Source organism: Camelus ferus, chromosome 11, assembly GCF_009834535.1.
Source record: "Camelus ferus isolate YT-003-E chromosome 11, BCGSAC_Cfer_1.0, whole genome shotgun sequence".
In the NCBI taxonomy this organism is placed as follows: domain Eukaryota; kingdom Metazoa; phylum Chordata; class Mammalia; order Artiodactyla; family Camelidae; genus Camelus; species Camelus ferus.
This window is the reverse complement of record NC_045706.1, coordinates 36245472-36260744: the sequence shown is the minus strand read 5'-3', so window position 1 is coordinate 36260744 and position 15273 is coordinate 36245472. Positions and strand designations below refer to the sequence as shown.

The 15273-nt window shown below is 38.3% G+C and overlaps 1 protein-coding gene and 1 non-coding gene across 4 annotated transcripts in view; both read right to left on the bottom strand.

Annotated features, from left to right (window-relative positions):
• PRKG1 (protein kinase cGMP-dependent 1) overlaps positions 1-15273 on the bottom strand; it is a 1107834-nt gene that overhangs the window by 750011 nt on the left and 342550 nt on the right. The window lies entirely within an intron of this gene.
• LOC116667384 lies at positions 13018-13161 on the bottom strand. Its single transcript, XR_004324273.1, has one exon. It is a non-coding gene; the product is annotated as a U11 spliceosomal RNA (small nuclear RNA).

Sequence of the window (15273 nt, the reverse complement as noted above, 5' to 3'; positions counted from 1 at the left end):
GTGACCCACCACATGGTGACCCATGCTGAGTGTTCCAGCCCCTAGAAGATTTCAGTTTAAGTAATGCCCAGGGCAGTTGGCTTTTACCTGGGCCCTGCAGAGAGGTCAGGCCAATATCCCTTCTGTTATTTAAAGTTCTTCATATAATAATTTATGAAGAAACAGCAAGATGAGATTTCCAAAAGTTTGCTTCTAACCACCATTTAAAACATACTATGTGTAAATGTGTTTTTCTAATCACACACACACACACACACACACACACACACACACACACATAGCATAACTGTGTTACTCTCAAGACCATGACAAGATGAAAGAGTAGCTCACAATATACTGCGTGGGCAGTGTGGTGGTTCAATGATGAGACAAAAGTTTAAAGTTCTAAGATAAATGTCTTCTTCTAGTTTTTCTAGTATGTCTACAGGATAGCATGCCTACCTTCACTTGGACTTTATGATAACTGTTAAAACATGGTCAGTGTCACCTGTCCCCACTTCTCTTCTTAATTTCAGCTTTTAATTCATGTTGGTGATCTTCATCTTTATGTAAATGAGAGAATGAGTTGGGTCTCTTTTGCTTCTTAATGAATTTATTAAGAGGCTACCTTTTTATGGTTCTCTTTCTTTTCTATTTATATAAAAATTCATCTTATAAAAATCCTACTCTTCAGAGAACCCAAGATTGATGGATCATCCTTGGAAGGATAGAGGTAGACCACACTTTCTTTTATTTCTGTGGAATTTTTCCTTGTTTATGATATTTCTTACATTTTGTTCAAACATTTATCAGGGGTTCATATAGTGGGTTTGGGGAAAGATCAAAGCTAATCATAACTTCCGTGGGCAAAAGAAAACACTCGTGAGAGAAAAGGAGAGCATTTATTTTTATCCAAATAGGGTTCAGAGTGATTCAGAGCATTCTATAGTGGTTGTTGAAAATATCACCTCATATAAAATAAATTATCAACTATGGCAAAAAGTGGTCAGTGCTCATGTCAACAAGAGACCAAAATAATCGGGGAAGGTAAACACTTTTGCAAATAGCAACTGATGAGTTTCTATTTTCCCTTATTTCTTGTTGATTGATGGGAAAAACAGTGGAACAAAGTCAGTCCTGTTGGCTCTGAGGAGCCCTAATCCCTTCCCTCCCTGGGGCACACCATCTAACATGGAGGATGATAAAATCCTCCCTGACACGAGATAAAAAATGATAATGTACTTTAGTGATAATGTGTATAAGCCTCAAAAAGCAAAGCCAGAGTGTGAATATGCTTTCCTAAAAGGACAGAACAATAAATCTGCTTTAACAGATACATTACCACTGAATAGCAAGAGGAACTTAAAAACAGAGAGAACCGTAACAAAAGATTCCATCTGTCTGACACCAGCAAGGTCAGCAAACCTTGCCACTGGTGCACCTCTAATGAAAACAATTTCAATGGCACCTCAGATCCACAATTACAAAATATGAGAATGCTTTTCTTTGCTTTAAAAAAATAAAAAAAAACTCATTCACTCTTTATACAGCAAATTTTATCATCATTCAACTTAATACTAATTCAACCAAAAGGCAACGCTGTGCAGCAGAAGCTGAGAAAGGGGTTCTAATCCTGACTTTGCCCTTAGACGGCAGGGATGAAGAGCCAGGGTTCTAGAAGAATCCAAATCCGTGCTCCCCTAAGAGTTCTGGGATCTCGGACAACCTCCTGACTTCTCATAGCTTAAAATGTCTGCTTCTATAAAACGAGGATAACAACAGAATTCACCCAGTGTTTGTGAGAACCATCAATCAAAACCAGTTGCATTTGTGCCAGGTTTTTTAACCATGCCACAACAGACATTTGGGGCTGAATAGTATTTTGTTGTGGGAGACTGTCCTGCAGCACTGTAGGATGTTTAATGGAATCCCTGGCTCCTACTCATGAGAAACCAGTAATGACAATTTAAAAAAGTGTCTAGAGATTGTCAAACATTCCCTGAGGGGCAAGATCACCCCCGGATGATAACTGGTGCTTTAGTACCCAGAGAATATCAACTCCTAAATAAATGCACATCCATCTTCTCTTCAGCTGGCCGTATCTGTTCAAATGAAGAAACTCTCCTCTCTTCTTAAGAAAGACCATTATGGCTTTAGGTAGACTCGCAAGTGGCTTTAGATAGACTAGTGTAATATTCAGGAAGAAGGGAAATGTTGGTCGACTCAGTATCACAGGCTGTCTCTGTATTGACATGTACACATTAACTCATGCGATCTTCACAGCTATCTTAGGAAGTCAATACTAGGGTTCCTCCAAAGTACCTTCCCCTGAAGAGACTGCTTAATTGATGATACTTACAACATGAAAGTTGAATTGTATATAAACATGTTTACTGTCACCTTGAAATAAGTTTCTAACCACCTACGAACACATACATGTCTCGAATGTACATGTCTGGGTATCCAGGCAGGCTGAAGTTTCTAGGAATGTGAACCAGTCTGTGAAGTTGAGGCCAAGGTATGGTCCATAAATGGACACACCCAGTGGTTCCACGGTGTCACCTCAAATAGAAAGCCACACAGTGTGGTCTGGAGGAAGGTCCACAAAGTTTTACACTTAGGATGTATTCCACATGATTTTGCCTTGAATGCTATACAAATGGCTATGGAATTTTGAAACATTTTAATTCAACTTAATCAACTGAATCTCTTGAGCACAAACATCCCTGGTCACCAAACACACCTGGCCCAGGAGAAAATCAAGGGATTAAATAGAAAAAAATTCTGCCAGATTTTGAACATGGCCAGTGGACTGTAATTTATTGGGGTCCACAGGCATTTTTTTTTTTTTTTCAGATAGCAATGCCAAACATTTCACAGGGTTAAAAAACCTGCTTGTGTCCCTCATCTCCCTGCCTATGCTGAAATACAGCCACCAGACTGGACGGCTGGCAGAAAGGTCATTAAAAGTTATGAATCTTAGTTCTAGAAGTATCTTGTTCCCTTGTCATTTTGTACATTATGCAATAACCCATCTGTATATGGGAACCAACTTAGGAGCTACTCTAGTATTGTTATCATCTCCATTTCAAAGAAGTTACTGAGGCTAGTGAGGTTAACTAACTTGGGCAAAATCTTAGCAAGCAAGTAGCAGAGTGAAAGTTCGTATCTAGAGCTGTCTGCCTGCCCAGGCTGCCTCCCACTGGCTGACTGGCAACACTGAAGGAACTGTCTAGATGTTTGTTAGGGGTGGTGGTGAATGGAGAGGAAAATTAATTAAGAATAATGATTTCTTCACTTAGAATGATTATCTCTAGGTCCATCCACTTTGCTGCAAATGACATTATTTTATTCTTTTTTTATAGCTGAGTAGTATTTCATTGTATAAATATACCACAACTTGTTTATCCAGTCATCTATTGATGGACATTTAGGTTGCTTCCATGTCTTGGCTATTGCATATAGTGCTGCTATGAATATTGGGGTGCATGTATCTTTTTGAATTAGAGTTCCCTCTGGATATATATCCAGAAGCGGAATTGTTGCATCATATTGTAAGTCTATTTTTAGTCTTTTGAGGAATCTCCATACTGTTTTCCTATAATAGCTGCACCAAACTACATTCCCACCAGCAGTGTAGGAGGGTTCCCTTTTCTCCACACCCTCTCCAGCATTTATCATTCATGGACTTTTGAATGATGGCCATTCTGACTGGTGTGAGGTGATGCCTAATTGTAGTGTTTTTTTTTTAAACATTTTTTTATTGAGTTATAGTCATTTTATAATGTTGTGTCAAATTCCAGTGTAGAGCATAATTTTTCAGTTCTAGTTGTAGTTTTGATTTGCATTTCTCTGATAATTAATGATATTGAGCATTTTTTCATATGTCTATTGGCCATGCGTGTGTCTTCACTGGAGAAATACTTGTGTAGGCTAGAGATCATCATTCTAAGTGAAGTCAGCCAGAAAGAGAAAGAACAATACCATATGATTTCACTCATATGTGGAATCTAAGAAAAGAAAAAAAGAAAAGGACACTATGAACTCATCTATAAAACAGACTCGCAGACTTAGTACTAACAATCTTAATGGTTACCGAGGAGCAGGAGGGGATAAATTTGGGAGTCTGAGAATTACAAATGTTAGCCACTATATATAAAAATAAAATTTAAAAAATAGTTTCTTTTGTATAGCATAGGAGAACTATGTTCAATATCTTGTAGTAACTTTTAATGGAAAAAATATGCAAATGAATATATGTATGTATATGCATGACTAGGACATTGTGCTGTACACCAGAGATTGACACACTGTAATTGACTGTACATCAATAAAGAAGTACATGATAAAAAAAATTGAAAAACCAAAACAAAAGAATAATGATTTCATACTGTGAGGAATGTAAAAGGATGACCAGTGTCTGAATATTAGCTCTCTGTTCCATATCTATGGTGTTCATTTCCTAAGGACTGACTGTTTTTATTCTCTGGAGAGGGACAGAAGGATAAGGAATAAAAACATTACTCCTTGATGGGCAGTATCTTTACATAAGATTAAAAAGTCTGGGCGGGGGGAGGGATAAATTGGGAGTTCGGGATTAGCAGATATAAACTACTACATACAGAATAAACAAGGTCTTAACTATATAGCATAGGGAATTATATTCAGTAACTTGTAATAACCTATAATGAAAAAAATATATAAATATATATGTATAACTGAATCACCGTGCTGTACACCAGAAACTAACACCACATTTTAAATCAACTATACTGCAATTTAAAAAAAAGATTAAAAGGTCCCTTGTAGAATGGAAGTGAACCTACAAATGCTAGGCAAATGAATTCTGCAGAAACAGAAAAAAATGATATCTTTTTAAAAGATTCTGTGCTGCTTCTTTCTTAACAAATATTGAATTAAATCTCATTTCCAAACCATATCAGAAACAAATTATCTTGTAAACGTCTTGTAATTGGCTGCTATAAGTTATCCAGCCTGGTCAGCATAATTGTATCCCATCCTTAGAGCATAATCTGATTGGATAGATTTAAGAAGAAAATATGTTGATACTAATAATACAGCAATTTGGAGTCAATCACCATGTTTCCAAGGATCCTCATCAGACCTGCTGTCATTTGCATGGAATGGACAATTTGCCTTTACTGGAAATTATTTTTTTCCCAGGCAACCAAAAACCCAGGACCCTGGTGAGAAAAAAGCTCCTTTCAACAGGGCCGTCTTGCTGGTATTTCTAATTCCAAAACCAGATTTGACTGCATTTTTTTTTTCACAGTATACTTAATTGGACATGAGTTTTACCAACATCTTTGCTAGGCAATTTGTTTTTATAAAATATGTTACAGGGTTACAAAACAATCCAAAGGCGTTGTTTGCTAGGAGAATTTTAATTGGGAAAGGGGATTTTTTTTTCTGACATTAACATTGAGAATTTCAAAAACACTGTTGCCCTTTAACTGAAAAGCTAACATTTCCCTCCAGATTTCTGATTTTCATATTCATAGGGCCTTGGTAAGATAAACTTTAACTCGAGGCTTAAGGCTATATAAATATTTATCATGGACAGAAAATTAAAAAAGAAATCTTAGAGATTTTAGGCCTCGAAAGAGATTTGTGCAGTGTAATAAACCAGACTTAAATTCAGAGGAATGTGTGTGGTGGTCTTTGCTCCACCACTATTTGGCTGTGCAACCTTAAACAAGTCTTATGTGCCTCTCTGGACGTGCATTTCTTCACCCATGAAGCAAAGGGCCTGGACAGGATGATTTCTAATATTCCCCAAAGCTTTGACAATATGTGATGGTAACAGAGGAGACTTTAGGATGAAAGGGAGGGGATATGTATTATTAACGAAAAGAAACTATCACAATTCAAAACACTGATGGTATCTGTCATAAATATGGCTTGAAACAAACATTTCTTGCAGGGTTTGATAAAAAGTCAATGTCAAAATATATCCACACCGTGTCATCGACTCTTAAGTTAGAAAATTAAATGTTGAATGTATGAAGAGAAACCAAAAGAAATGAGAAAACAAAAATGTCATTATGTCAGTCAACCCCCGACTTCAAAGCTAATCTTCTTAGTTTAGACTGTGAAAAATTTAATAGAAAAAAAATCGTTTCAAATCGCATGCTCAACACTATGTAGATGTTCATTATTAATAATAAAATATCTTAGCCGTATCATTTTTTGAAAATCAATGCATTTTAGATAAGCCCCAAATAGATTAGAAACATACTAGAACATGATGGAGAAGGAAAGTACCTCCGTGTGTAGAAATAAAATTAAAATCTAATATGTTTAGAAGAAATGAAAAACCAAAGAGGGGTTGGTAAAATAAATGAAACAATTTTGTTTCCCGCTATCTGGCACTTTAGTAACCAGAAGCTACAAGTGGCCTTTCAGGTATCTGGCATGTCAAAGTTTCAATCATAAATTCAGACAGCAAATCTACCTGCGTGGGGCAGGCAGCCGACACCAGACCACAATGTCACTGAGCTGGTAAGGAACAGGTAGCGACTAGCCCTGCTGGGACTGTTTTTGCAAGGGAAAAGTCATCTCTGGGAGAGGTGAGATGAAATGGAAGGAACTTTTATCACCAGAGAGACGTGACGGGCCACATGATTTGAAGGGCTCAGTGCAAAATGAAAACTCAGGACACCTTATTTTAAAAAATTTCAAATTTTAAGATGCCTACAGCAGAGCCTTAAACCCTTCTGAGCCTGTGGCCCTGTGTGACTGCCCAGACCACATACCAGTGAGGCTGACCCTGCAGACAGTTCAGATCCCAGTACAGCTACTTACTACCTCTGTGGGAGACTCTGTGCCAGTCAACTGACTACTGTCAGGGTCTTCATTTGTGAAATGGTAAAAACCATAAAAGCGCTCTTATAGGCATGTTACAAAAATCATATCAACCAATATATACTATCTGCCAGGGAAAGAGTAAATCTTCAAAAAACAATAGTTATTATCATTAGCTTGAAGGGTGGGTGACTCCCAAAAGCAATCCTATTATAAATCACAATGCTTTTCCCTTCTCTTATAGGTCTTACGGAAAGGACAGCTAGAAAATTCTACTTCGGGTACTTGGCAGCACTGTTCTCCCCAAGTCCTGACTAACCAAGTTCTTATCTCCCACACAAAGATATGAATGTTTCTCTTTTGTGGTTCTTACTGTATTTCCTTCAAATGATTTACCAGAATACAAGAGTGCTAGAGAAATGTCATGCTCCCGTTACTACTGGTCCCTGACTTTCAAATGCGGGAAGTGGATTTCTCCTAGAACAAGAGGATTGTAAACAATCTTTTGTTGCTCTCAGTTCACCATGGGATCTGAAGGATTGAAACATCTGAATTACGAAACAAGAGGAAACATTCTCATGGAAAAGGAGGTCTAATTTGCATGCAACCTATACCATATAATTTTCAAGAACATGGGGCGTCTCTACTTCTCTGTAGTAGTAAATTTAGCTCTTGTTACCAGCAGGAGTACTCCTCTATACTCTGATTTAAACCAATGAGAAAATTAACTCATGACTTGTCCCACTCTTGAAGGTGAAGATTTCTGAATGTGCTAAGCATCAGTGCCACCTCTTTTAGACGTACCCATGTGAAAGGCACTTATTAGGAGACTTAGGAGGAACAAATGTGAGGGGATTAAAAAAAAAAAAAAAAAGGAGGGAGGACTCCGAGGGTTTCTTTTTGCCCTATATTCCTTTTTTCGGTGTAGGATGTATTAGCTAGAAAAGAAACATGGTGGAAGAAAGGATCAGGAAACAACCTCAAGGTTTGAGTGGCTGAAAATGCCATGGGGACACTTAGATTTATGTCCCACTTTAAGGATGAGTTTGTTTGGGGCCACTTCCACGAACACTGGTTTAGATTCACAAATGCAAGGCCAGTGTAGGAGTCTATCAAGAGGTTCAATTCTGAGGATGCTGGAGGTCTCAGATGATGAGCTCATCACCATCTGTCCCCTCTACACCTGTCCTGGGATGCGTTAAGAACACCTTTGGTCCATTCCAGCCAAGAACAGGCTAGTGTGAATATACAGCGATCAAGCTGGCTTACATTTTTAAAATAGATCAATGAACTATTCATTCAATATCCTCTCCTTAATATATGCATTGCCAAACATTTTTAACAGGTCTCAGGCTCTGTTGTCTGTTTTTCTTTGCCTTGACTGTCATACAGATTGAAAGTATTAAATGTGAAGAAATACACTGTGCAGATGTTTCAATACTCAAATCATCTGCAAATATGATGCTGAGATCTGGAGTACTTACTCTTCTGCCAGAGCAGCATTACTTTTTTTTTTTTTTTTTTGCTAATAACCCATAATGTGTTACCCCATCAAAGCCATTTCACAAGGCTACAATGCATCATTTTAAGCATTCCTGTGTTTAATAACTTTAATATGTACTAATAAAAATATCCATTAGAACAGCTTCATAAAAGGGCCTGTCCAACATCAACAATTAGGTTTAAGAGACCGCTTTTTACTTATTTATTTTTAGACTCTTTTGGTTCATTTGTTTGCATTACTTTGTTTCTGTTTTCACAAAAGTAAATCATCCAGAACTTGTGAGAACAGTGTTAAATGTTTTAATTCACTACTCCATCATCTTCAATGTCATTTAGCAGCTATTTCGTACATAATTGGCATCATTTTACAAGCTGTGGGCGATTCCAGAGAAGTATGAGTTACAACCACTACCTTCCGAGAAAGTCTAAGAGGGGAAGTAGAAACAGCAATGAGGGAAGTAGAAACTGGCTAAGACAAAACGTGATGTCAAGAAGGGTCTAATCATAGAAAGGAGAGGACCAAGTGAAGTGGCGGGACTAACAACGTCAGAGCAGAGCTGGGTGAGAGTGGGCGACTAGGTGAGTGAAGTTTTTTAATAGGTAAAGATTTTAGAAGTGGAGAAACTTTGAATAATGATCCAACTCAGAATACAGCCTTACAAAAACCTTTTACAAGCAAGGAAACTGAGGTCCAGGAAGTTCACCAGAGCAGGCGGCAGATGGAGCCTTAAATCTAAACCTATCACCACGATGCCGCATCCCTGTCTCTGGCATGTGTACTAAGAAGTCCAGGGTTCTTGGGGTGATTGCTTTTAGTGTCCCATGAAATAAACAAAGTTCCAGTGTATTTCTTTTTACCAGCCAAGTACTTTCGCAGATAGCCAGCTGCTCTAAGGCATATTTAGAACGTTAGAAAGCAGACCTCGTCGTAAATTCAGATTATTCTACAAGGTGGGCTCAGCAACCATCCTTACTCTGCGTCTGAAGTGGGTGTTCATTCCCTTCTCTATTCTTTGAAGCAGGATGATAAAACAAAGATGGAAATTTTTTTTTCAAAGAGAATCCATTTAACGGTTATATTGCTGTCTTGATCAAAAAGAAGGAAATCTTTCAGGTGGTGCTTTTTTCTTCTTTTTTGTTAATGTACCTCATTTACAAGTCATCACTCTCTTAACCTTTACTGTTCTTTGCTTAATCAACCTAAGATGAAGATTAGAATAAGAGGGTGGAATAAAGATAAGGAAGTACAAGCAGCCTTTCAGAAAGTGAAGGAATTCCAGACAATTCACAGAACTGCACTCTTATTCAATAAAACAGAGTTGGCAATCGCAGTCAAATCCATCATCAGCACACAGTGGTTAGAAAGGCCATGTCAAGTCAAAGCAAGTGGCAAAATTTGCAAGATCTGAAAAGCAAGGTATTAAGGTCCACAAGAACGAACCAATATCCCAGTAGGCCAATAGTTTAAACCAGGAGCTCTGGTGTGGGACAGGTCAATCAAGAGACAGTATAGCATCAATAGTTGACTGGATAAAGAAATCGTGGTGTATATATACAATGGAATACTACTCAGCCATTAAAAAGAATAAAATAATGCCATTTGCTGCAACATGGATGGGCCTGGAGATCATTATATTAAGTGAAGCCAGAAAGAGAAAGAAAAATACCATATGATATCACTTATATGTGGAATCTTTAAAAAATGAGACAAATGAATTTATTTATAAAACAGAAACAGACTCATAGACATAGAAAACAAACTTATGGTTACCAGAGTGGGAAGAGGGTGGGAAGGGATAAAGCAGGATTTGGGGAGTCACAGATAATAGCTACTATACATAAAACAGATAAACAACAAGTTCCTACTGTATAGCACAGGAAACTATGTTCAATATCTTGTAGTAGCCTATAATGAAAAAGAATATGAAAAGGAATATATATATATGATATATATACATATATATGTATCAGAATAGTTAAAATCATGGATTCCAGACCTGCCTGATTTCCTGCCTTCAAATCCCAGCTCCAACAGTTGTGCTATGTGTTCCTGGATAAGGTACCTAACCTTTGTGTGCTTCTGTTTTCTCAGCTGTAAACTGGGGATAATAACAATAGCATCTATCTCACAGGCTTGCCGTGAAAATCAGATGAGTTCATCTTTACTGCTATATAAGGTGCTTAGAACAGTACCTGACACACAGCCAAATGTGATATGAGTTTGCTGCCTTCTTATTTTCCTCTTCTCCTCTTTCTTTTTGTCATTCTTTTTCCTTTCCTCCTCCTCATTCTATTTCTACCATTCACCACCTGCACTGACCTCAGAGAAACTGATGAACTAGTCGGCTTCACAGACTCCACACCTGCAAACACAGGGTACTACTACTGCAGGGGTACACGCTACCTCACAGTAATGTTTAAGACCAGAATGGGATGCATGAAAAGTCCTTAGCAGAGTACAGATCAGATATTATGCCTGAATAAAATGGAAGTTATTTTTGCTCTGATGACAGCCCCTCAGGACTTCTTATAAAATGGCATTATCAGCCTCTATAACGTCAAGTTAAAGATGGCCTTTGGAAATTCCAACTTTGTTTAATCACAGATGAGGCTTAACCAATGGAACTATGTCTTCAGCTATACTTTCACTTTCAAGAACAGATTCATACAGGTACCACTTTGTAAAAAAAAATTATTTTCATTGTCCTCACATCACCTTATCTAAGCTTTAAGAATTGCCTCCATTCTAAGAAATTGTTAAATTCAACTTATCCTCTTCCCACATCTTTCATAATTCTTTAAACTTGGAATGTTTTTCTTCTCAAAACTCAAGTCTTTCCAGACTCAGGTCCGTCTTTGTTAAAGTTATGCCAAGAAGGGATTGATGTTTCAAATCTAACTACCCATTTTGACATCAAAAATCATCAAAGAAACCAATAAGGGAATTCTGAGAAAAACAAAGAAAAATAAATTCTTGATTATATTTTAGGTAGACTATTTTCAACCCTGAAATATGCTTTATTTCTTAATGTCTTTCAGAAAGAGGGGCACATTAAGTCAATCCCAGACTTCACAACACAAGATAATACAGTCCCTGGCAATCAGCAATATTGCATAACAGAACTTACATGTGATGCAATTATAAACAACGAAGCTAAAAAAGTAGGTATCATTCTTGTTCAGAGTGACTTATAAACATGAATCTGAGCTGGGGAAATAAAAGTAAGCCAAATTGTTTAAACTTCCTACAGCACATACACATTTTCTTAACAGGTTTATGTTTACATATTTTTAATCCTTTTCCATTTTAGTGACTAAACAATAAAAAACTTGATTTACTAGATCTAAGTAAAACATATTTCACGAGCTCAAGGCCAAATACTGGAGACAAGAAGAGAGAAACTCACAACTTAGATTTGGTCTCCAAGTTTCATGCCTGAGTTCTGCACTGGGATCTAGTAAAATTCCCTTCACAGCTAAGTTCTCCAAGCCTGGGTTGTGAATCACTCAGTCACCACACCAAGACAAGCAATGTGACTGACAGTCGGTCTTAACATCCACGTGAGGGGCACCAACTGACTTTCATCTGTTTGTTTGTTTGTTTGTTTATTTACTCACCCACATGTTCATTCTATACTTCTTCCAGCAAATACTTTTAAAATCCTGTGTCTAAGACACCTTTCTAGTTAGTGAGGACACAGCAGTGAATTAAACAAACAAAAATGTGTTCTCTCATGGAGCTTACATTTTATGCAGGGTAGTCATGTGCTGGTAAACCAACTCTCAAAAAAAAGTCCCTAATGTGTAGCATCTGTCAATTTCCACGGTGTAAATATTCCACTATGGTCAATCTGACAACCAGTTTGCAAAATTCCTGAATATTTAGAAGTCTGCTCTCGGGAACCAGAATGAGCAGGCTCCTGTAAACCACTGGTGGGGAAATAGACAACAAATAGGTAAAACAGGCAGTCTGTAGGTAGAGCTAAATGCTCTAAAGGAAAATAAAGCAGGGGAAGGGAACATGGCATGTTTGAGGATAAACAGAGGGGGTGCAATTATAAATAACCTAGACAAGAGGGCTTCACTGAGAAGGTGGTGTCTGGTCACAGACCTGACAGTGGAGAAAGAGTGGCCCGGGCAGTCAGTTTCTCAGTGATTTAAAAGCATATCAACTGAGGATGTCAGTCTCAGTTGGCAAGTGTGGTCCATCAGACGATATCTTAGCCCCACACGCTGTCTCCTGTGCTCTTCTTCACAGGTAGAGTCTACACACAAATAGGTCAGAAATTCACAGGTTGAAAATATTCACTTCATCTAAGCTCTTAGTGACCATAACCCTTTACCGGCCAATGTGAATTGTCCAAAAATCTCACTTCTGGTCTCCAGGGTTAGCCTGACAGCCTCCCTCTCTGAAATCTTTTGTTAAATCTGTCGAGTGAACAGAAGGATATGAAATTTATTTCAGAGCTAACACGAGCAGGCAGACAACCTCTCAGGTAAAAGAAGATGGGTTTCAGTACTTGCTCTTTACGTGCCTGTCATAATCATAATCAAAATTTCCATCAACAGAAAGCTTGATAAAGTATATAGACACAGTGGAATTACTGAGAAGGAATTGAAAACAACGCTGTGAATCTTACAATGTGATGTGAAAAGCCATTCATTTTATTTTATTTTTTGAAATTCCCCTTTTATTTCAAACTTGTAAGTAGGGGCACCAGGACCAATGATCACCAGCTGCCCAAATACAAATCTCCATAAAAAATTATCCTTCTGAAATCTTTTGACATTGATTCTACACAAAGAGCAATCAACCTGCCCTAACATGTGCCACTCATGACAGAAGCCCTTTATTTTATTAATGATACCAACCACAGCAACTGATATTTCCTGCATGTGTATCTCTTTTTATGCCTTAGTTTCCTCATCTGTAAAATGGGACTTATAATGGAAACTACCTTATAGGTGACTGTGTGGTTTAAATAAACTAATTCATCTAAAAGTTACCATGTCCATTCATGTTAAAAACGTGGAGTGAATATGATTAAATAATAAATGGAATGTATGTGATAGGTGTTAGCTATTCTCCCCTTCCTAGTCATTATTATTATCATTTTTATTATTTTTGCCAGACACTAGAAGGTATGTGTTTTTACTAATTGCACTTAATAAATAAGGAAGCTGAGCCAAAGAAAGTTGAATAAAGTGCCTCATGTTCTAGAGAGAGTAAGAGGTCAGGTGGAGATTCACAACCAGACAGTCAAATTCTCAACAGCTGTGCTACAGGACAAAAACATATTTAAGCCACTATAAACGCAACTAGACTATCAAGTCCATGAGGGCAAAAACCACGTGACTCGCGTTCGCCACTGTGTATAGAAGTGCTCGTGATATGAATGAATACAGACAGGAAATCCTAGTCAACTTACGAAGTACTTATTTGTGTCCTGAATGTTTAATAATTATTTTGCATACTCCCCACCCCAGCTCCAATGAGGGAGGTACTCATTTTACATGGGAGAAAAACTGAGTCAAAGAGAATTTAAATACACCAGCCCGAGTCATACAGATCATAAGCAGCAGTGCCAGGGCAAAAACTCCCGTCTACTGGACCCCAGTCCCAAGCTCTTCACTGCTATTCTTTGTCTGCCTACACTGCTCAGTTAGTAACTCCAAATATAATAAGAAACAACGATAGACTGTTTTCACTAGACCCCAGGAGATGTGGATCAAGGTTGGAGATTTCATGTGAATGTACAATAGTCCCGTCCTCTATTAATTACAACATGTGAGCCAGCTGAAATGCAGAGCTCAGTGGAAACCTAAAGACGAGCACTCAGAAGCCTGAAAGAGCCAATTAGCTTTGGTCTACAGACCTCTCGTCCTACTCTACAGTCAGCTTATGCCACGGTAAAGTGCACATCTCTTCCATAAAATCAATCTCTACCATTTCTAATCTGTACTGTGTATGAATCAAGCATTTGAAGACTGGAGAACATGGAGTAATGGCTTCAAAAACTCTCCCAGGCATAAAAATAGAAGCTCAGCGCTACTGGTATGGGTTCCCCACTGTTTCAAAGTAACCACCTTCAACTTTGGAGGAAGAACTCATAGACGCTTTGCTGCAGCATCTTAGATGTTCTACTATTCCTTGTCATTCTCTCAATTCATGCTTCTCACAGAGCAGAGGAAAGCATATCTATGGGCTGAAGGTCAAGGCTACCTCTCATAATGGGACCTGGTGAGAGAGGTACTCTGCTGCTTGAAGCTCTGCTGTAACCAGTGAGGGAAATCACCAGCCAGGTGATTTGGATTTTGGTGAGTAGTCTGAAGCAAGGGGTACAACTTGGTACCATCTTCAGAGGCCAAGATCTCAACCACTGTGCTGGTGGAGGCAAACTTAAAAGCTCTAAAAGCCAGGGAGGTAATGGAGGTGAGTGAAGTGGGCAGGGTGAAAGCAACAGGGAGTGAAGCGGATGTGGCACGTGAGGAACACGTGGTCCTTTTGAGTACCTCTTCCAATGAAAGCAGTGGCTACTCTGCTCCAGCCGATGGTTGCCATAAAGAAAAACATCCTGGTTTGCTTTATGTTTTCAACTCTTTTTAAGAGAAACCATGAATTAGGATTTTATGTGAAATTTCAAACATTTTCAATGCTAGCAACTAATTACAAATAATAACAGCACTGTGTGGCATGAACAAACGTAGTCAGGAGACATGATTTGGCCCATAGGTGCCCTGTTGTGTCGTACATTCTGCTACATTGCCTCTCTGCAGGGCTGGCAGATGCCCAGCTACTTCCAGCTGCTGTTCAAGTTTCAAGCAAACTCCTATCTCTTCAAGTTTGGTTCAACAAAGTCTGGTTTGACTAATAACCTAGGAACACATGATAGTAATAACAGCTGATATTTACGGAAGCCCCATCATGCATATAACACTCTGATAGATTAACTGAGACAAAGCCTG